Source organism: Lissotriton helveticus, chromosome 3_1, assembly GCF_964261635.1.
Source record: "Lissotriton helveticus chromosome 3_1, aLisHel1.1, whole genome shotgun sequence".
In the NCBI taxonomy this organism is placed as follows: domain Eukaryota; kingdom Metazoa; phylum Chordata; class Amphibia; order Caudata; family Salamandridae; genus Lissotriton; species Lissotriton helveticus.
This window is the reverse complement of record NC_136061.1, coordinates 857,182,824-857,203,497: the sequence shown is the minus strand read 5'-3', so window position 1 is coordinate 857,203,497 and position 20,674 is coordinate 857,182,824. Positions and strand designations below refer to the sequence as shown.

General features: G+C 49.0%; 1 protein-coding gene across 1 annotated transcript in view; it reads right to left on the bottom strand.

Moving 5' to 3' along the window:
• Nucleotides 1-20,674, bottom strand: part of EVA1B (eva-1 homolog B) — a 138,264-nt gene that overhangs the window by 76,309 nt on the left and 41,281 nt on the right. The window lies entirely within an intron of this gene.

The following is a 20,674-nucleotide window of genomic DNA, read 5'->3' as shown; positions in this document are numbered from 1 at the left end:
AGAGGGGATCTTCAGGAACACTGGAGATTCAACCCTAATTTCCAGAAAGCAGGAGGACCACTGAATTATGAGGCCGTGGCGTTATCTGCGCAATTCTGCATTTGAACCATTTACCGCATAATCCACCATGAGCTGCATCATTTGAAGATTTAAAAAAAAAAAAAAGTTTCCTGCTCAGAAAAGTTATTTTAAAATGTTTTCTCACGAGGTAGATGACCTTTCTCAAAGGTTGACTTGTCAACGTTTCGTTGCTTATTGCTGTATTTACCAATACTAATCAGATGACACCTTTGCCCGACAGTGCTAATATTTGTAAATAATAATAATAAAGCAATACAGTCGCAAAATGTTCTGTATTAAGCTAAACAATTTGCCTTTCTTGCCCCTCACTTTAGTCAACCTTGCCACATAATTTTCCTTCTGTTGTCACACAATTTCAGTGTCTTTGCCTATAAGTCTTCTTTTGTTGGCATATGATAGGTATTCGTCACCTGTCAGATGTTTCCCACATATCTGTACTAGCCTCTGCTGTGTTTGGAGGTATCTCCTCCTAGAGGGCTTCTAAATGTGACGCTCTGCAAGCAATGTTCTTGCCCCTGTCCTTGCAAGAAGCCCCTGACTAGTGCACCACTTCCTTGTTCCAGACATAGCCTAATGACGTGAGTCCCCCGCCCAGACAAGTTATCTAGAACAATAATTCTCGTTCTTAAAATGTGGCCCACTCTCACCCCCAGTAGACATATATATTTGGACAAGTTACATAGGGACACGCAAACTCCCGGGTCTGCCTGGCTCTGCGACCATAGGGGCGGGACATAACGACTGTAACCAGGAAGAATGGAGTGAGAGTTTGTGAATCACCACTAAATGCCTCCTGGCGAGTGTCCCAGAATAGTCGCAGTGGCGTCACATAGGCCCCCGTAGCCCCTGCGGGGTGGGGGTGCCTCTATGATTCAGAGGGGTCCCCTCAGCACAGTACCCTAGCCAGAGAGCTCCTGACTGAGTTCAGAGAGGGTTCAGGGTTCCTCCATGTAGTTTGCAAGGGGGAACCCTCGAGTTTCGTGGAGAAGTGTGGCTCAGGGGTTAGAGGCAGCAGACCCGGAAGCTGAGATCGGTCCTGGACCAGGGTTCAATTCCCCGCCTCGGCGCGGTCTTGGGCTAAAAATTCCACGGACTCGATAATTCTCGCCCCGGTGCCTCCTCGACTCACGGGTTCACACTCTGCGACTCTGGGCAATAGCTTGCTTAATCTCCACAACAGCCCCTCGCGGCGGGATGCCTGACTTTCACCTTGTGGATACCCTGCTATCTCACAGGGGAATACCAGGAAGGGTTCCCTAAGCAAGCGCCGGGAAACCCACTGTGGGTAGCTGTGTGCTATATAAGCTCAACTACATTTACATACATACATTTACATTTCGTTACACTAGTAAATAGTCGCTGTTATTTTCCTGCCCCGGGATTATTGTTACTCGGCCCAAGCGATTATCCCGTGGTGGCAGGCACCGATTGGGGGTGGCGGGGTGGATGTAAAATAAATAAATAACTTACCTTACCGCCACCGTGTCTCTCCTACGTGGCAGGACTCAGCCGAACAGGATCTAGGAAGCACCCAGGCTCTACTGACCAATCACAACGCTGCAATGCAGTATTGTGAGTGGTCTGTAGAAAATAATTGGGGGGCACTACCAACCAGAATATAAGATCCTTAAGTATTTGCCCGGCGGTGTCGCCTCTTGAACCCACAAAGTAGTTAAACTATTGAAGAGGCAGGCGCTGGAGACTGGAAGGCAGGAAACAAGGTTTTTATTCTCTCCGGAGGAGAACACAACGAAACGGACAGAAGGTATCGTTCTGAGGTGCTCTAACTGCATCCCTGAGGCCTGGCCTCTTATACACACGTTTATCTGTTTATTGCATGTAACACATTCTCGTCGATACTTTGATGTACGGAAAGACATCCTCAGAATCCCCCCCTTCCCAGCCCGTTCCCACGCAAGGTTACAGTGGAAGTCCCCGCCCCGTTCACAACAGGTGATGATCATCGCGCAGCTGGATATTCCGCAGATTCACGGAGTGTGTGGGGTTCGATCGGATCTCGTGGGATGGGGGGCTTTGATCATCTCGGGGGTCCTTTGAGGAGGGAAGCTTTCTAGTGTACGGGGAGGGGCAAGGGATTGGTATCGGCAGAGCTGGATGTCGGCCTGGGAACGGGGAAGACAAACGGGCACACGGGGAAAAGGGGTTTGCATCAAAGGGCCGGGGATCATAAATGGGAAGAAGGGAGGTGTTGCGCTGGGAACAAGACGAGGGCCTGGGGCAGAGCAGCGCCGAAGAGGGGTTTTATGATTCGCGGCAGGTGCAGGAAGGGGGGGTTGTCAGCGAAGCTAGGAGGGAGAGAGAGGCGCGCTGGCCCTCGGCGAGAGCAGGGAAGCCATGGTGCCCAAAATGGCGGCTGTTTTACGCGCACAAAAGGTTTAAGGAGAGCAAGAGGGCGCCGATAATGTTGACGGTTTCAGCCCAACTTTCAACAGTCCCCCCTTTTCAACATATCTAGCCACCTTGCTTTACTCGATGTCAATTTTCATCAAATTCCTAACTTCGGTATCATACAATGCTCTCATATGTTCGCTTCCAATGTCCACAGTTTTGGGAAAAATACAACTCGCACATAAAGAACACATAGGTGGCAAACATTGAATTCCTAAGCATAGGCCACATATTACAACTACGGGAATCAGGATAATGGTGAGCAGTCTCCAGCCCCAGCTTTTGACGGTGTCCCAGAACCAACCACCAAGCGACCATTCTTCTTGCTCTTGGTGAACTTCCGAAGAGAGTCTGTGAAGATGTTCGATGGCTTTGTACACTGAGGGTGAGTTGTCCGGTATGTATGTACAACAGCTGGACCCAATAATGCGGCATGCTCCTCCACGGTCCGCCAGAACCACATCTAGAACGAGGCGGTTCTGCAGAGCCACCAAACGGACCGCTTGGAGCTCGGCAGTGTTGTTGGCAAAGATGCCCGCTGTGATGTTCATGGTTGTCTCGACTGCCTGAGTCAAATGTCGGATGGCACGGCTGTTTGCCATCGGGCCCCAGAGGGGGACGAGTCCTTTCATAGCATCGAGGAACTGTGCCCCTGTTGAGTCGGCTTGTTCAATGTCTTTAGCTCGTTTTTGCCGGTGGTGATTCGCTGGGGCTACATAAGTAGGAGGAAGGACGAAGGAGATGTAGCAAGTGCCCCCCCAGCCTTTGGGGAGCCAGGTGTAGGCCTTCGTGCCGCAGATGAAATACATGTTTGGGGATGACACAAAGGAAGGTGGATCCGTGGAATCCAGAGTTCTGGTAAAGCGGCAAGCGCTGCGACCCACCAGCTGTGTCCCAAGTCCTTCTACACACATGTGGCCTGTGACGTTGATGACCGTCAGGGCCACAGTCAGAGTGGCAGCCGTTCGTTTCCGCAGATAGGAGAAGGTGGATCTGGTTGGATTGTTGAACACCTGCATTTCGATTCGTTCTTTAGCCGGGATGTCCATTTGGTTCGAGTCGCTGGGGGTCAGCGGGCAGAAGTGTGTCTTTGTCTTGTTTCGCCCGGCCCCATGAGAAGAATGTGCTGCAGTCCTGCTGGAGGTGGCATTGCCCATATAGCTCTCTTGCAGGAGGATCAGCCAGGCAAGGCAGGAGCCGTGGACAGAGAAGGGTGAAGGGATGAATGGTATTGAATGTCCAGTGGCATGGGGTAGCAACCCACAGATCCAGCAGTTGGTGGTATTGGTGGCAAGATTGTGCTGGTGAAGTAGCTGCACGAAAGAGTTGTTCCAAAACTCCTTTCGCCTCTCTCTTAGTTGAGGAGAGAGCGAAATTAGATAATGTTCCTTCATGGTGGTAGGCTGAGCAGTGGTTAGGAATGTTTCGTGAGCAGGTGCGTGTTCTTCCATAATCCAGAGCGTAGTCATGAGGAGAAAACAGAGGAGGATTACGATGAAGAGTGCAATTGTCTTTGAGCTATGGAGTCTGTCTATTCTCGGATTTCTGTAGTGGGTATTTCCTGCTGTCTCCGTCGGCTTCTTATTTGGCGCTTCCATCATCTTCTTATCTGGCGCTTCCATCATCTTCGTCTTCAAGGTGCTCGGTAGTGGGCAGGACCACAGACTTAGTTTTAGCTTCTCTCCAGGTAACCCTTGGTGGTTTGGGTCACCGTTCTGAGATCCTTTAACCTAGTCCGTGGCCTACTTAGCCGAAGCTCCCTCCTTTCGACGCAGGAAATACCCTTCTCGAGATGGCACAGTGGGGTCAGGATGTTTTGAAAGTTCAAGTGTCTCAGTATCAGGGTAGCAGTTCAACGATGGTCGGTCCTGGTTCAGGAGCTCTTCTTGGGTGTTGACGGTGTCTGTCGTGGCCAGGGCTGGAGAGACCTTTTTGCAGTGATGAGCGTGCAGCCAGTGTTTCTTCCCCTCCACTCGAAGTGCGGTCCGAGTGGTGATCAGCGCTTGCCAGGGGCCCGTCCACCGGGGTTCCAAACTCTTTGATCGCTGAAAATTTCGGATCAGCACGAAGTCCCCCGGCTGGATGGCGTGACCCGGACCCCTGGAAGCATCGGGGATGGCCTGCTGCACCTGCTGATGAAGGACAGACAAAGTTTCAGTCAATTTGTACAGATAATCAGACATTAGGATATCCGGAACGTCATGAATGGAAGTTGGTTTCGGGGCAGACCAGATGCTCATGGGTCGACCGAAGACAACTTCGTAAGGGGTTAAGTGATGTCGGGTGGGGGTAGAGCGCATCGATAGCAATGCCAATGGGAGGGCGTCTGGCCATTTCAGGCCCGTCGTAGCCACTATTTTGGCCAGTTTAAGCTTTAGTGTGGCATTGTGTCGTTCGACAAGCCCAGCAGATTGAGGGTGGAAGACTGCGTGGAATTTCTGTTTAATACCCAGCCCATTTAGGATGAGCTGGATAACTTTGGCTACAAAGTGGGGGCCATTATCACTCCATAAAACACGACAGAGGCCATAACGGGGGAAAAACTCCTTTAACAGAACCTTTGCAGTGGCCATAGCGGTGTTGTCACGGGTTGGATATGCTTCCACCCACTTGCTAAATGCGCACACCACGACGAGTACATATTTCAGGCCTTGGCATCTGTCTAGCTGGATGTAGTCCATCTGCAGGACTTCAAATGGGTGGTTTGGGACCCCAAATCCCCCCCGGGGTACTACAGTTCCTTTCCCGGGGTTGTGTTGCAGGCATATTAAGCATTGTTGGACCAGGCGTTTGGCGGAATCTGGGATCTTGTCATTGTGCCAAACCCTGGAGACAAGTTCGATCATGGGGGCTGATCCTATGTGGGCAGGGGAGTGTGCCATGGTTAATATGGGAATCAAGTACGAATCAGGTAGCAACCATCTGTTTGTGTCTTTTGTCCGCCAGCAGCCTTCATCGTCTTTCAATCCCACCCGTGTCCATTCAGTCAATTCGTGTTGTGTGCTAGTCGTTTGTATGTCTCTAATTGTGTCCTTGGCGTCAGTCCAGTTTTCTGCTTGTGACCTGGTCACGTACATATGTGTTGTCGTTCTATTTTCAGCTGTCGTTCGGGCGGTGATGTCGGCTAGTGCATTTCCCTGTCCAATAATGTCTGTCACTTTCTTGTGTGCTTGGCATTTGATAACGGCAAGTTTGTTGGGGAGGAGGACAGCTTCGATTAAGGCGGAGACTAAATCCCCGTGCAAAATGGGTGTGCCGTGTGAGGTCAAGTATCCTCTCTCCCTCCAGAGGAGCCCAAAATGGTGAACCACCCCGAAGGCATACTGGCTGTCGGTGTAAATGTTCGCTGTGGTTCCTGTTGCCAGGATGCAGGCTCGCGTCAAAGCAATCAGTTCCGCTGCCTGGGCAGATCGCTGGGTGATGCGGGCTGTTTCTACTACAGTTCTAGCCGTGGTGACTGCATAGGCAGCGGAAGTGGTACCATCGGAGAGTTTGATGCAAGAACCGTCCACCCACAACTCCCCGTCGGGGTCAGGGAAAGCTGTGTCTCTGAGATCGACCCTACTCCTGGTCTGTTCGTCCGTAAGAGTCACGCAGTCATGTACGGGGTGCACATTGGGATCGTTCTCTGGCAAGGGTAACAGAGTTGCTGGGTTCAGTGTGGTGCATCTTTTCAGGGTGATATGGGGGGCAAGCAAGGTCAGTTCGTATCCAGTCAGCCGTGCACTCGTCAGATGTTGCGTCTTGGTTTGGTTCAGGAGGGTGTCGACTGCATGGGGCACCAGTACCGTGAGGGAATTCGAGAGTACAAACCCGTCACTCTGTCGGATAGAGACTGCAGCAGCAGCTACAGCTCGAAGGCAGGCAGGCAAGGCTCTGGCGACAGGGTCAAGAGTGGCAGAGAAGTAAGCGCACGGTCGTTGCTTAGGGCCGATGGCCTGGGTCAGGACAGATAAAGCGCACCCCTCCCTTTCGTGAGTGTAAAGGGAGAAGGGCTTTCTGTAATCAGGGGTACCCAGGACAGGGGCTGAGCAAAGGGCATCTCGCAGTTCTGTGAAGGAAGTTTGACACTCAGGAGTCCAAGGGAGTGGGAAAGGGACGTCTTTGTTTAGCAGAGAAAGCAGTGGTTTTACAACGAGGCTGAAGTTTGGTAACCATTGTCGGCAGAAGGAGGTGAGGCCTAATAGGGAGCGAACCTGCTTCTGGGTTTTAGGGACAGGGGTATCTAGAATGGTTTGGATTCGATCAGGGGTGAGTTTTCTTCCATCTTTGGACAAAAGGTGGCCTAGGTAAGTGACCTGGGGTAGGCAGAATTGCAACTTCTTCTTGGAGACCTTGTGGCCATTTTCCGCAAGGAAGTGCAAGAGTTGAATGGTGGCGGTAACCGCTAGAGGGGTGGTGTCGGCTGCCAAAAGGATGTCATCGACATATTGTACCAACACCACCCCGTCGGGTAACTGGACTTGGTCTAGTTGTCTTTTGAGGGCCTGGCTGTAGATGCTAGGGCTTTCCGTGTAGCCTTGAGGCGCTCGGCAAAACCTATATGAGCGGGCTTTTAGGGTAAAGCCGAAGAGATATCGGCTGTCTGGGTGGATGGGGATGGAGAAAAATGCGTTCTTGAGGTCGATGACGGAAAAGGTGGTGGCAGTGGATGGAATCAAGGTCAGGATGGTGGTGATGTCTGAGACCACAGGGTACTGGGGTACCACCACTTTGTTGATCTCTCGGAGGTCGATGATGAAACGGTATGCTTTCTCATCTCCCTCTCCCTGCTTCTTGATAATGGGCAAGATAGGGCTGTTGCAAACGTTGCTAACCACTTCCTCTACCACTCCTGCGTCTATCAGTGACTGGATAATCATTACCAATGCCTTCTCGCCCTCTGGCGATATCCGATATTGTGGGAGTTTTGGGAGTGTTGCGTCTGGTCGGACAGTAATGTGCACTGGGTCAATTAACATACGCCCTACGTCCGAATCCGCTTTGGCCCACAGATACGGAGGTAGAGTGTCAAGCAGGGACGCGTCAACGTCGGTGATGGAAAACATGTGTCGGGGGGAACAATGTCTAAGCAGAACGGGGTTGTCGTAAAGAAACACTCGAACTCCATCTTGAGAACACCTAATCGTCGCTCGGAAGTGTTTCAGTAAGTCAAGTCCCATAATGGCGTCAGGGCTATTGGAGGAAAGCAAGAATGTGGTGTCGGTGGTGTTGTTTTCTACGTCAAAGAGAATCGGGGCAGACAAAGGGTTGGTGGAGGGCGTTCCATCGAAACCTGTCGATGTTATGAGTGAGCCAGACAAGGGTGCCCTTGGAATCAGTCGTTTAGATAACGCACTACGTGTTGCGCCAGTGTCTACCAGAAATGGAGACTTGGTACCCAGGACCTTAGCAGTGACATAAGGGCCCTGCTGGTCAACATAGAGCTCGACTGGATCCCTCCCTCGCCCTTGGCTGTCCTATGCGAAGGTGTGAGTGTCGTCATAGTCAGATTGTTGATATTGGTTCTGCCTGGGTCGATCGAACGTATTTGGTCTGCTTGATCTGTCATTAGTCGCGTCATTTGGGGGCCCTCGTTGTTGTCCCTTAGGTCTCGGTCCGTTTGCTACATCCCTGGGGTCTCTGTTTCTGTTCATTTCCAGAAGAGCTGGGCACTGGGATTTCCAATGGCCAGTCCCTTTGCAGAAAGCGCACTGGTCTTCTCTAAGGTCTGTGCGTCCACTGTAGGAAGTCAGAGTGCGGTCCTGGGGGAATGTAGTCTTAGGGACGTTTGTCTGGTAGTTTCCCCGGTATTGGTCTCGTCCTATAGTCACCCCTTGCAGTTTGGCAATCATCACCCTCTCTTTTAAGTCCTTCTTCTTTTTCTCTGTCGCCCTATCGTTTTCATTTTTCTGATGCTCATAATATTGGGCCATTTGGAGAATCGCTGTAGGTTTGGAGGCTGCCCAACTACTCTCGCTGGCCTGTAGTTTCTGGGAGATTTCCGATGATAGGCCCTTAACATAATTCTGGACAAACAGATGGTGTCCGGTTGCAGTGGTCATGTCCTGGCCGCTGTAATCGGAGAACACCGTTTCAAACCGGGAGAAGTATTCCGATACATCCTCCTGGGGTTTTTGGCGACAGGCTGTTACTATCGACCAGTCCACTTTCTTTTCTGGGATTAGGGTTTTTAATTTCTCTACGATTTTATCTGGGAGGTCTAGAATGGATTTCAACGGCTTTTGTCCTGGTCCCCGTTGTTTGTCCAGGTCATCGAGTTGTGACCAGGTATGTCCAAACAGCTCAAGGTGGTCGACTTTCCGGATTTGCTTCCACACATCAGCTGGTAGACATAACCCGAAGAACAAGTCGATGTCAGCCAGGGTCATGATCGTTGAACCCAGGGCTGTACCCAATTCAGTATAGAAGGCAGTGGGGTTTTTACGTAGGTCGGGTAGAGATTTCCGGAATGTCAGTATCTCTTGCCGGTCCCATGGCTGGTAGACCCAGTTGTATACTACCCTTCCCTTCGCATCTTGGTTGTTTGCATCATCGTGAGTCCCTGTACCCCGAGGAGGAACCCAGTAAGGGGCAGCCTCACGTATCGGCATCATGGTGTTAGATTGCTCGGTTGGTGGTTCGGTCACTACGGGGGCTGCGGATTTAGCTCCCGGCTTTTGTTCAGTGAGGTGGCGGAAAACCTCAAGCGTACGTGTAAGGAGGTCCGACACATCACACTCGCCCTCATCCCCGATATCGACCTTCCGGTACAGAGTCCTTAGGTTCTCGGGACCTTTGTCTCGATATCGGTCCTCGTATGCATTCAAGACATGATAACACAGTCGTACGGTAAAATGTCGTCTGTGACTCCCTGTATACGAGCTGAACATATCTGTGATGTACTCTTCATCATCCTTCCTTTCTACCAGTGTCCTTGCTATTTTGTCGATCCCCGCTCGCTCATCTTTGTCTAGTCTGTTTGTTCTTGCAGGGCCAGCCCCTCGAGTCTCATGGTCGTCTATCGTTGTTGTGGATGCGGGTTTTAATACAAGGGGTTCGGCTGGCACAGAGGCCATTGGGGCCGACGCTGTGGCGGTACCTTCGTTTGTACCTGGGGGTGGCGCGTGCTGCGCCAAGGGTTGAGAAGGGGCATATGGAGGGGGCATGTAGATGATAGGAGGGCCTAACAGCAGGTCCTCATTGGCTTGGCGTTTCGAGGGTAAATCAGGGTAGAGCATGGAGGGGGTTCTAACCGGACACTGGCTTGGCGTTTCCATTTCTAGTTTCTGTTTAGCTTTCTCTCTTTCCTTTATCTCTTTTTCTAGTTTCTGAGCAGCTAGGTGGGCTGCTTTTCGCAGCTCTTTTTCCAACCTACTCTCAGTTTTCTTTTTACGTTGTTCAGTTTCTTTTCGCCACATGCCGAAGCTGTCAAGCATAGTAGGTGTTGTCTTGTTTTTACCCAGGGCAGTTTCTAGCGTTTTTATTTTATCATCATCGAAGGATCCTATCAGGGGCCATTGACTTTCTTGACCCTTTTTTGTATATTTATGCCATAGTTTACTATAGGCTATAGCGGTCAATCCATGCTTCATGAACATGTCCTTATTAGGGGTGCCTTCCAGTGGGGCTGGATGGTCCATCTCTAATAGGCGGTCCGGGCTAAACAGGCTACTAATCAGTGGGGAGAAGACAGACATGACGGCTCGTAACGAGGGACTAAAAAGTCAGCACTGCCTATCTTATCACTAGGTGCAAAGACTGGACAGAATATTTCTATTCTACGTTGTTTGCAGGCAGTGAATACCTCATGGATCAAAAATAACAAAAGACCAATAAATAACAATGGGGAGAATGAGTAGGTCCGCAAAGATCTGCGTTACCTACCCTTTTCACTATCTGCAAAAAGGGTGGTCTCTTCCCTGTTTGCAGACAGGGAATCTCCAGGAAACAATAGTTTTGCGAACAACAGTTCAGTTTCAAGTGATTATTGAGTGGGGGAGAAAAAAATAAGCACGGCTGCTGCCCTACCTATCCTCCACTGCTTGCAAAGAGAGAGCCCGTTGTTTCTCCGTTTGCAGACAGTGAATCTCCAAATAAATAAAAAGAGCAATACTAGTATTTTTAAACAAACAAGCAATCAAGCAATGATTTCGCGACTTGTCGTGGTTACACGACCTTACCCGGACCGCATGGACAGTTTCCTGTCTTCCGAATCCAGCGCCCGATCGTCCTCTCTTCTTCGTTATCCTCGCGGCACTCCTGATGGTTCCCAGTCAGGACCGTAGATCACTCGAGAGAGGTCTGTTCGGAACCAGTGAAGTTCGGATGATCGGCTGTCAGACGAGGGTCTATCGGACAGACGCGTTCCCGATCGTTGCAGTCGTTCACTTTGTCGTCAGGACCTCTCCCACTGGATCCATGGGTCGCTGATGGGCCCCACGCTTGGGACGCCAATTGTAGAAAATAATTGGGGGGCACTACCAACCAGAATATAAGATCCTTAAGTATTTGCCCGGCGGTGTCGCCTCTTGAACCCACAAAGTAGTTAAACTATTGAAGAGGCAGGCGCTGGAGACTGGAAGGCAGGAAACAAGGTTTTTATTCTCTCCGGAGGAGAACACAACGAAACGGACAGAAGGTATCGTTCTGAGGTGCTCTAACTGCATCCCTGAGGCCTGGCCTCTTATACACACGTTTATCTGTTTATTGCATGTAACACATTCTCGTCGATACTTTGATGTACGGAAAGACATCCTCAGAATCCCCCCCTTCCCAGCCCGTTCCCACGCAAGGTTACAGTGGAAGTCCCCGCCCCGTTCACAACAGGTGATGATCATCGCGCAGCTGGATATTCCGCAGATTCACGGAGTGTGTGGGGTTCGATCGGATCTCGTGGGATGGGGGGCTTTGATCATCTCGGGGGTCCTTTGAGGAGGGAAGCTTTCTAGTGTACGGGGAGGGGCAAGGGATTGGTATCGGCAGAGCTGGATGTCGGCCTGGGAACGGGGAAGACAAACGGGCACACGGGGAAAAGGGGTTTGCATCAAAGGGCCGGGGATCATAAATGGGAAGAAGGGAGGTGTTGCGCTGGGAACAAGACGAGGGCCTGGGGCAGAGCAGCGCCGAAGAGGGGTTTTATGATTCGCGGCAGGTGCAGGAAGGGGGGGTTGTCAGCGAAGCTAGGAGGGAGAGAGAGGCGCGCTGGCCCTCGGCGAGAGCAGGGAAGCCATGGTGCCCAAAATGGCGGCTGTTTTACGCGCACAAAAGGTTTAAGGAGAGCAAGAGGGCGCCGATAATGTTGACGGTTTCAGCCCAACTTTCAACAGGTCTGAGCGCCGTGATTCGGCGCTCAGACGAGCACTGGGGGCCTGGGTATGTTCTCCACGCAGGCTGTAAGGCAGCCTGCAGGGCGAACATGAAAAGTGCGCATGATTGTTTGGCCGGCCCCAGAGGGGAAAGCATTATAATAATGGGGTAACCCAAAAAGGTACAGGACCTGGGTATAACACAAACATATGCATTTTTGGATAGAGCTGACTAATGTATACATGCTCCCAATTTTGTTGAATCAATGATCACTTACTGATGAATTCAGTTTACAAATTATAGAGGTCTTGGACCATTGTTTTTTTTAATAACCAGAGGGGAAAGCAGCAGGGAACATAAAATGATAATAACTTTGAGTTATTATCGGTTCAATTTCCTTTATTTACACTGCTTAAAAGCAGTGAGGCGACGCTCCTCCGCCTTAGCGGAGGAGCCGCCACTGGGATTATCGGTGGGGTGACCAGGTGTCCTGGGTTTGCCGGGACAGTCCTGGTTTCCCACCAGCTGTCCTGACAGGTTGCAGGAAATTTAGCTCATGTCCCGGTTTTCAGAGAGGGTTGACTGAAAACAGTGGGAGGTGCATTTTAATGTTTTCCAAAGCAGGGATATTTATCAGCTGTTATATGACAGCAATTTAATTAAAGGGCATGACATTGCCTTAAAAAATTTCATTTTATTAATTTTCTTAGTGCCTCTTCTGTAACGCTATGCTCATGAGCGCCCTCATTCTGTGAGCTCGGTTGATGCAAAATTGTAGTTCTTCTATTTTTGCTAAATGCCCCGGTTTTTGGTTTGAAAAATCAGGTCACTGTAATTATCAGGGCACTGGTAACCAGGCCATAAGTAATGTTGACATTTTTGGCCAAAACACGTCCCCGGGACAAATTATTGGTGGCGAGTCCTTACAAAAAGAGAGAGAAGGCTGTGTGAGTGAAGAGGCCTGTGTGAGTGCGCGCATGTGCGCTTGGGTTGGTGTGTGCGCACGTGGTAGGTGTGTGCGCACGTGTGCAAATGTGTGTGTGAGCTTGTACATGAGCATGCACACTCTGTCTGTGGAAAACACTCAGGAATGCGAGAGTTGAGTTATTACTCTGATCATCCAGCCCTTTATCTCCTTGCGGGGGGCTGCAAACGGATGTCCGTTTTTACTGCCACTCGCAAAGGGTGGTATTGCGGGGAAGTTGCTGGGAAATGAGCCACCTCTTCACCAACAAGCAGTCATCACGGTAATAGCCTGTCTGACTCAGATGGAGTTCACCACATGGCCTGCTGTAAAGAGTCCCGGAGCGCGTCACTGGCGGCCAGGAGCTCCCCTCTCTTGATTAGTAACAGCGGGGGGAGGGGGGGGCGAGACACAGAAACGAAGATGGCCAGTGGACGCGGTCTGACTGGCCGTCTGTGCTCTGGCGCTAGCATCTCATGTGGCTCCCCCAGGCCACTGCTGGCCCTGCCTCCCGTTACTGTGCTCTGAAATAGGTCCTCACCATTTTTTTCGAGAGAGGGGTTTCGGGGGGTCGGGTGCTAATCGAGCATGCTGAGCACCTGCGATCCTTGGAAGGGGGTGTGGCCCAACGGCCAGAGCCGCCAACTTTGACGCTGCTAAACCAGGTTCGAGCTTGGTGTCAGCTCAGCATCCTGTGATTCTGGGCAAATCAGTTATTCTTCCTGTGACTACCAAGAAATGAATGTGTCCTTGTGTGACGTAACTGGTGCTCTTGTAAAGCGCTCAAATACCTTCGAGTCAAGTTCGCGCTATATAAAACTACAAAATAAAACCTCTAAAGATAAATGCCTGCAGAAATGTGTTTACTAAGTGCACTGTGATTAGCTCTCAGGGCTGCCTCTGCAGGTAGGGTATTCATCTCTCTTTAGACGATTTCTGGTACAGACCTCTGCCCTTGCCCCATCTTCGTATTTTGCTTCCCTTACCTCAATAATATATTTTAAACAATCTGGAGATGCAAACACCTCACCCCCTTACCAACGGGGAGGCATCTCACCACTGATGTAGGTACCGAGATCATTGTACTCTGTGCCCATGAATGGTGATTGATCAAAGCCCACGGGGACAGAAAATGACATTATGCACCTAGTGTCCTCTGATGACATCACAGGGTCAATCCCTTGTCCCATCCTTAGGTTATCAACCCAGAAGCCAGTGCCTGGACCACTGCCGGGGACACCCAAGGGCATGATGGGGGCGAGAGCTGCTTCAACGACCTTCCCTTCACTGGAGTCCATGGTCAGGCAGCTCCCAGCGCACTCCAACAGCCCTCGGTCCTCCACACTGCATGTCACACCGTCCGGATACTTAGAAGTATTTTTTTTAAGTAGGGTATATCTAGAACCCCTCTCTTGCAAGATGGTGTCTGTTACCACTTCCTTGTCAGCAGCAGCTGTCTGTAGGTAGACCCATTGTTTCTAATACATGGCATACACTTGGAGAGGGCTTTGGTCCGCCCCTTACTCATGACTGGATGGCTTTGTTGTCTATCTCAGTTGTCTGCCCTTGATTGGCTGGCTTTCTTCCCCACTCCTGTATTGGTTGCACAGTGTTCTGACTGTATTGTATTTTTTAACAGCCTACTTGAAGGCAAGGTAGCAGCCAGAAAATTAAAATACTCCCCACTTTGAAATAAAAGCTCAGATGGTACCAAGCAGGTGAGGCAAGTGAGCCCACCCCACCCTAAAAGAGCTCCCTTGTTTCTTCCGTCTATCCCTCCATCCTTTCACTCTTCCATCCACCCACTGATATCCACAAATTCACATTTACATTCTGTTATCCATTGACTTTTTCATTATTCTCTTTCCTCATTTCATTCATCCATCTACTCTGCATCCGTCCATCCACTCTACCATCCACCCACACATCCATCCACTCTGCAACCTATGCATTCATCCATCCATCCCCCATCCATCATCTCTGCCCTTCCATTCATCCACTCCGTCACCCATTCATCTACTCTGCTGTCCATCCATCTATCCACCCATCAATTCATCCATCTTTTCTGCAATCCATTCATGCGTCCTTTTACCCATTTATTCACTCATCTCTCCTTTACCCTACCATCTTTTCGCATACCCTTCAACCTGTCCATCCCTTTTCTCTGCCATTCGTTCGCCTGGCCCTCCACCTATTCATGCATCCTTTTACTTTACCCTCCTTTCAACTGTCCATCCAACTATCCATTCACTCATCCTTTCACCATCTCATCCATTTATCCACTTTCATCCAGCCACTCATTGATCCACTCACACATGCACTTCCTTCCACTCTTTCTTCTATTCAGTATTCATTCCTTCTTTCCATTTCCTATTTTTACATCTTTTGTTTTCCTTGCTGTAACTTGCTCTTCTATTGTGGCTGTATTTCTTTAAAGTGTTATTTATGAGCTTTAGTCTGCTTAGCTGCAGACAGAAGAGGTCTACAAAGAACCCCTCCTCCCCCTGCTGTAGCTTCTAAAGCAACGCCCCTACTTGAAGGGACTCTTTTTAGGCCTCTCCTAGACAGTGCATCCGTCAACACCTTTTGTTTTCTAACAGTGGGCTTAGAGACAACCCATTGCTTAACATTAGTTGGTTTTATTGTTACTCTCATTTGCTTGCTTCTTATTGTTCAGCTGCCATAAGCTTGCTTCCTCTTCCGGTGTTTGTCCCACCCTTGGAGCATGGACGTATTACTTGTGTCCTTTCACTGCACATTTTTTAGATGCTGCTTTTTTCTTTGTGTTTAAGCACTTTACCAGGGTGCATCTTTTTCAGTTGGCTCCCGCGTGTACTTTTCTTTCCTCATTGTTCCTCCTACGCTTATTTGTTTGTCTAGCTTGCCCCTCCCTCCTTTTCCAGTGGCAGCTGGCACGGATCGGGGTGGTGGGGAGGATGTAAAAGAAATAAAAAAAATAAAACCACTTACCTTATCGCCGCGTCCCGTGTCTCTCCTCTGTCGGACTCGGCTGAACCAAGAAGCACTGCCAGGCTCCCCAGACCAATCACAACGCTGCAATGGAGCATTTTGATATGTCTGAGTGTCATGGCGCGGCGCTCAGACCGGAACTGGGGGCTTGGGCATGTTCTCCATGCAGGCTGTAATGCAGCCTGCATGGAGAACATGCAAAGTACGCATGACAGTTTGGCAGGTCTGAGAAGGCCGGTCAAAGCATCATTGCGCACTTAGGAGTTGGCAAACAACTCCTCCCCTGCCCTACTCTGAGAGCAGAGCACCCCACCCACCGCCTGCAAAGCAGATGTAAGCAATAAAATGATAATAACATCACGTAATTATCATTTTTTGTTCCTAAGTTACACTGCATAAACGCAGTGAGGCGACACTCCTCTGCCTTAGAGGATGAGCTGCCAATGTCCCTTTCTCCCGCGTTCGTGTCGCTTTCCCCCACCTTCCCTCTGAGTCTGTGTTGCTTGTCCCACCTATCCTCTCCCTCCTCGTGCGTGTTGCTGCTTGACACCCACCCTCCATAACAAACAAAAAAAACTATGATGCGAATACTGCTTACTGTGTCATACCCCTTTCTTCCCCACCCCTTCTGTTGACTTTGTAGCCTTTCATTGCACCCTCCTTCGCACCACCAATAAAAAAAAATTGTTCTGACGCAGCCAGTACTGGCCACCAGGGCTGGACTAGCCGTAGCGGGCACCGGGTGTTTTCCAGGTGGGCCGGAAGAGTGGGGCCAGTTTTGGACCTTGGGGGCTGTATTAGGTACAGGGGGCCGGTTTTGCAGCTGTGCTGAAATATCGGCCCCCTATACCAAAAGCAGCAGCAGTGTTTCCCACCAGCACGCCTCCCGTGGCGGGTCTGACTTAATTGCCAGGGCCAGTTTTCGTTCCTGTCCGGCCCTCCTGGCCAAATATTAGTACTTTAAAAAAAAAAATAAGTTATGCTGCACCACAGCCGTACTGCTGTGCAAGATGACTAAACATTGTCAAAGCCAATAGCTCTCGTCCCATAGACAAGACCTTTTGGCTTAGCAAAGGCTTGTTTTTAGTATGTTTTTGGGAACTTCAATGGAGTGCATGCGTTTCCTTGCTGTCTCTCGCCCTTTTTGCTTTTTAACAACAGCTTAGCCTTTAAAATCTGAGATTTACTGGCTGTGACAAAGCTTCTCTTGTATAGGAGTTAGTGATATTGTGATTTCTTTTCCATGCATAATAAGTTTAGTTTTCTGAAATATAATTGGGCCATCGTCTGAGTATAAATTGTATGCATGGAATGCTTGTGTGTGTGTGAAAGTCAGACAAGGTACTTGCTGATGTATTTTCTAAAGCACTTCTAAAGGTATGCTGTGAATGTTGCTGGCACAGTTCGTGTGGATGCATCCCACATCCACTTGGCCGTTCCTGCAAAACATTTTTTACTTGTACCATTCTCCTGTGTGAAGAAATTACATGAAAAGCATATGCAGAAGAGAAGAAAAACTGATGTGAAATACGCAAGACCCAATAATTTAGATATAAGTGGGATTTTGCTTGCATAAAACGAAATTGCTCAGGCCCAGCCTTGCTCTGCTCATGAGTGTTATGCCATTGCAAAAGTTCGACTTTGTTGTTCTCTGTATTGAATCTCATTCCAAGCCACTTATGTTGCTTTGATGAATCTCACCTTTTAGTTTCTACTGCTTCTGGGCTTTCCATGGTTGCATGTCTTTTGCGTTCCATCTGGTAATGGGGACTGCAAAGGACAGGCCCATGTGCTCATCCTTGTGCTTCTCCTTCGTTCACCACTTATCTATGGGGGCTAAATCGCCAATATCCTACACAGTTCTCCATTCTTGTCTATGAACCTTCTGTGTGGAACTACATCAAAGTCTCTGCTTGATTCAGAGTTGGCAGCTTGAAACACATCCACCTCCTGCTTGTTGGCTGAGCAAGAGCGATGATCAGTGTAATTGTGGCCTCGGCCTGACACGGGCTTCCCTTGGCGAGAAAGAGCGGCTGCCGATACTGGAATCCCATGACATCAAGATACTGTGCCACTGTCCTTTTTGAATAATCACCAAAGCCATGGTGGGTGGCTTTACATGCCAGGCTTCTACCCTGCTTTGACTCCAGGGCCTGGCGACTGGAGACATATGATGGGCGGTGCGGCATCTGAAAGGCGGTGCATAGACACAAAAACCCTGCAGCAGAAAAGAACCATTCGCAACTGCTGCTAACTGAAAAGAGTTGTTAGTGCTGCAAGTCAGGCATGGAGCATTTCCTACTCAAGAGACCCCAAAATAGTAGGCTTGCAAAAGGTCATTGCAGCAGACCACACACCGGACCACAAACCTCACCATGGTAGTTCAGCACCCGAGCACCTCTATGGGGCCACTCTACTCCAAAAACCACTTTATCTGAAACATTCAATGGACTCTCTCGGATATGGTGTATCTTTACTTCTGCAGATGTACGCGAAGACTGTGGTCACAATTCACCCCCTAAATTACCATTTCTATGCCATTTGTGGGGCTGGACGTACACACAAGGCCACCGTTCTCAGGCGGCCTTTGATGGGCCGTTGCCATGAGCACTCGGCTGGGCACAGCCCTTGAATCTAAATCGAGGGCACACTGCTTGGGTTTGTTTAGCTGGACAAAGCTCTTTGAGTGTGGGTCTATTCAGCACGCTTGGGAAGTAAGAAGCGTCGCTCGCGGCTCAGACAGAGGCCCAGGCTCGAGGGCGCGCGAACGGAAGACGGAAACGCGCCTTCACCGTTGGCAGTGAGCCTTTGGTCATGAATAGACCTACAAATCCCACCCCGTCCAATCAGCGAACAGCGAGGCTTCGGCAGGAAGCACGTGGGATTGTGAGCAACTGGACGCACAGGCTCCACTCCCCACACTGCCACTGTGGACAAGGAACCCGATTTGGCCTTTTGCTTAAATGCCACCCTTGCCTTATAATTATGTGGTTAGCTGAGAAGCGCAATTTCCGTACTATTTTCTTTTTACAGTTTGATTGCCTAAGAGTAGTGTTCTTTTATTTGTGCGTTCCTGACAGCCACAGGGTTTTCTTTATTTAGGGTCTCATTTGGACAAATGGGATACCCCTTCAAAATGTGATAGATATCACTTTTACCATATTGTGGCAAGAGTAACCCGTCCGCTAACCTCTAATTGAGATCCCTTATTTTTAAAATATTGTATAATCCATGGAGATGAAAACAAAACGGTGAGCTTTGGTATTCCTGACAAAACCTCTTTAAATCTCATTCCTTGGTGTGGTTATTACCGCTCAGTGCACAGCCTCACTCTTCAGTAGTCACAATGGTCCAAGTAGCTTGATTATTTTTTGTGTGCATTTTGTTTGCTGCATTAGCCCAGGATCTCACCCACAAAATAGTTAATTCAGGTCATCCAACAAGTCCCAAACCTTAAAATTAACCTCCGATGCCGTTTTGCGCATTGAACCCATAGCATCCTAATAGGCACCTAATATCACCCCTTCAAACATTTTCCCACCGATCGAGGTACCACGGCATTCTAACTTCACAATGAACAATTTCGGAGAAATAAACAATTGTTGCTTTTAAATAAAATAAATCACACCGTTAAGAAAAGCAATAAAGAAGTGAGTGGGAGCAAAGTTTGTCAATTTACAATCATAAGTAAATGTTTAAGCTTCGTAATGAACCTTAATTAATGCATGCTTATTAGTACAGTCTACAAGAAGTACTTCTGCCCCCTCCCGCCACAAACCTCCCAGCTCCTCCCTCCCCCAAAAAAGCTTGCTGATGCTGGCACTGATGTCATGTGGTGATTTCACGCCCCTTACTGGACATCAGCTATGTGAGATGATATTGTGTGACATATGGTGGCACCGGGTGAGTTGGCAGGTCTGGGAGTACTGTTATTGAAATGCATGAGGGCATGTTTTACTTCTCAAAAGTACTGTCAATCACCACTCTGTTTGTAATGATCAATTATTTATCTTCTACAAGCAGTATTTGTTACTGCTTTTTTACCAGCATTGACAAAGCCAATAGATCTGGCTTTCATGTGATAAACAGCATTTGACTATGCAGCACTGTAAAGAGCATTTACAAAGTATCGTGTTTTCATACATTGAAACATTAAAGCCAGTACTACTGGCTTTTCCAATGTTTTTTTTATGCTAATGCCTGTGAAAGGTGTTAAGGACAGAGACAAGTACATGCTTTGCTTGACATAGGACTGACTCTTCCTTAGTTCTGCCAGTCTGTCAGAGGTCTGGCACCTGACCGATTCTGCCCCACCACTATGTGCTTTCTTACGGACTGTTGGCAGCTCATATTCCACCATGGCCCAATCTGCTGCAAGTTCCTGGTTTACCCCCTCCAATGGCAGTGTTTGTGGGAGGAGCTCCATGTTTGTTCTGTAGCCTTAAACGAGACGCGTGCAACGTGGATGAGATTATGAAGTGCTTCCTCTTAAAATTTAGCAGAGCTTTCGCCTTTCAGAATGAAAACTGTCGCATAAACAGACGGAGACTGACACCATTTGACTCTGCAGACGTTATTAAAATAATTATTAACTCAACAGCATTCTGAATACGGGCAGCTCAAGCGATGATATAATCTGGGGCGAAAGGCTCAATGAGAAGGCCTCAAAATAAGAGAAAGCAGTTGGATCACCGTAGAGAACATTTTCCTGAACAAGGTCCAGATTTTGACCATGTTTAATCTCGGGATGATCTTCCAAGATTTCTTTGCCTTTTTCAAAAATTTCTAGAGAATAATGTCCAGGGTAAAAATAGGTTTGAAATTGAGATAGTTGACGTCGGTTGGAGCAGTTTTGGTGTTGAACACTTCTTTCGGCAACAAATCCTCCTTCTGTATTGAGGCAACAGTAACACCTCCCCTGGTCCTGAAGAAATGGTTTTATTGATGTGCAAAGATTTTCAG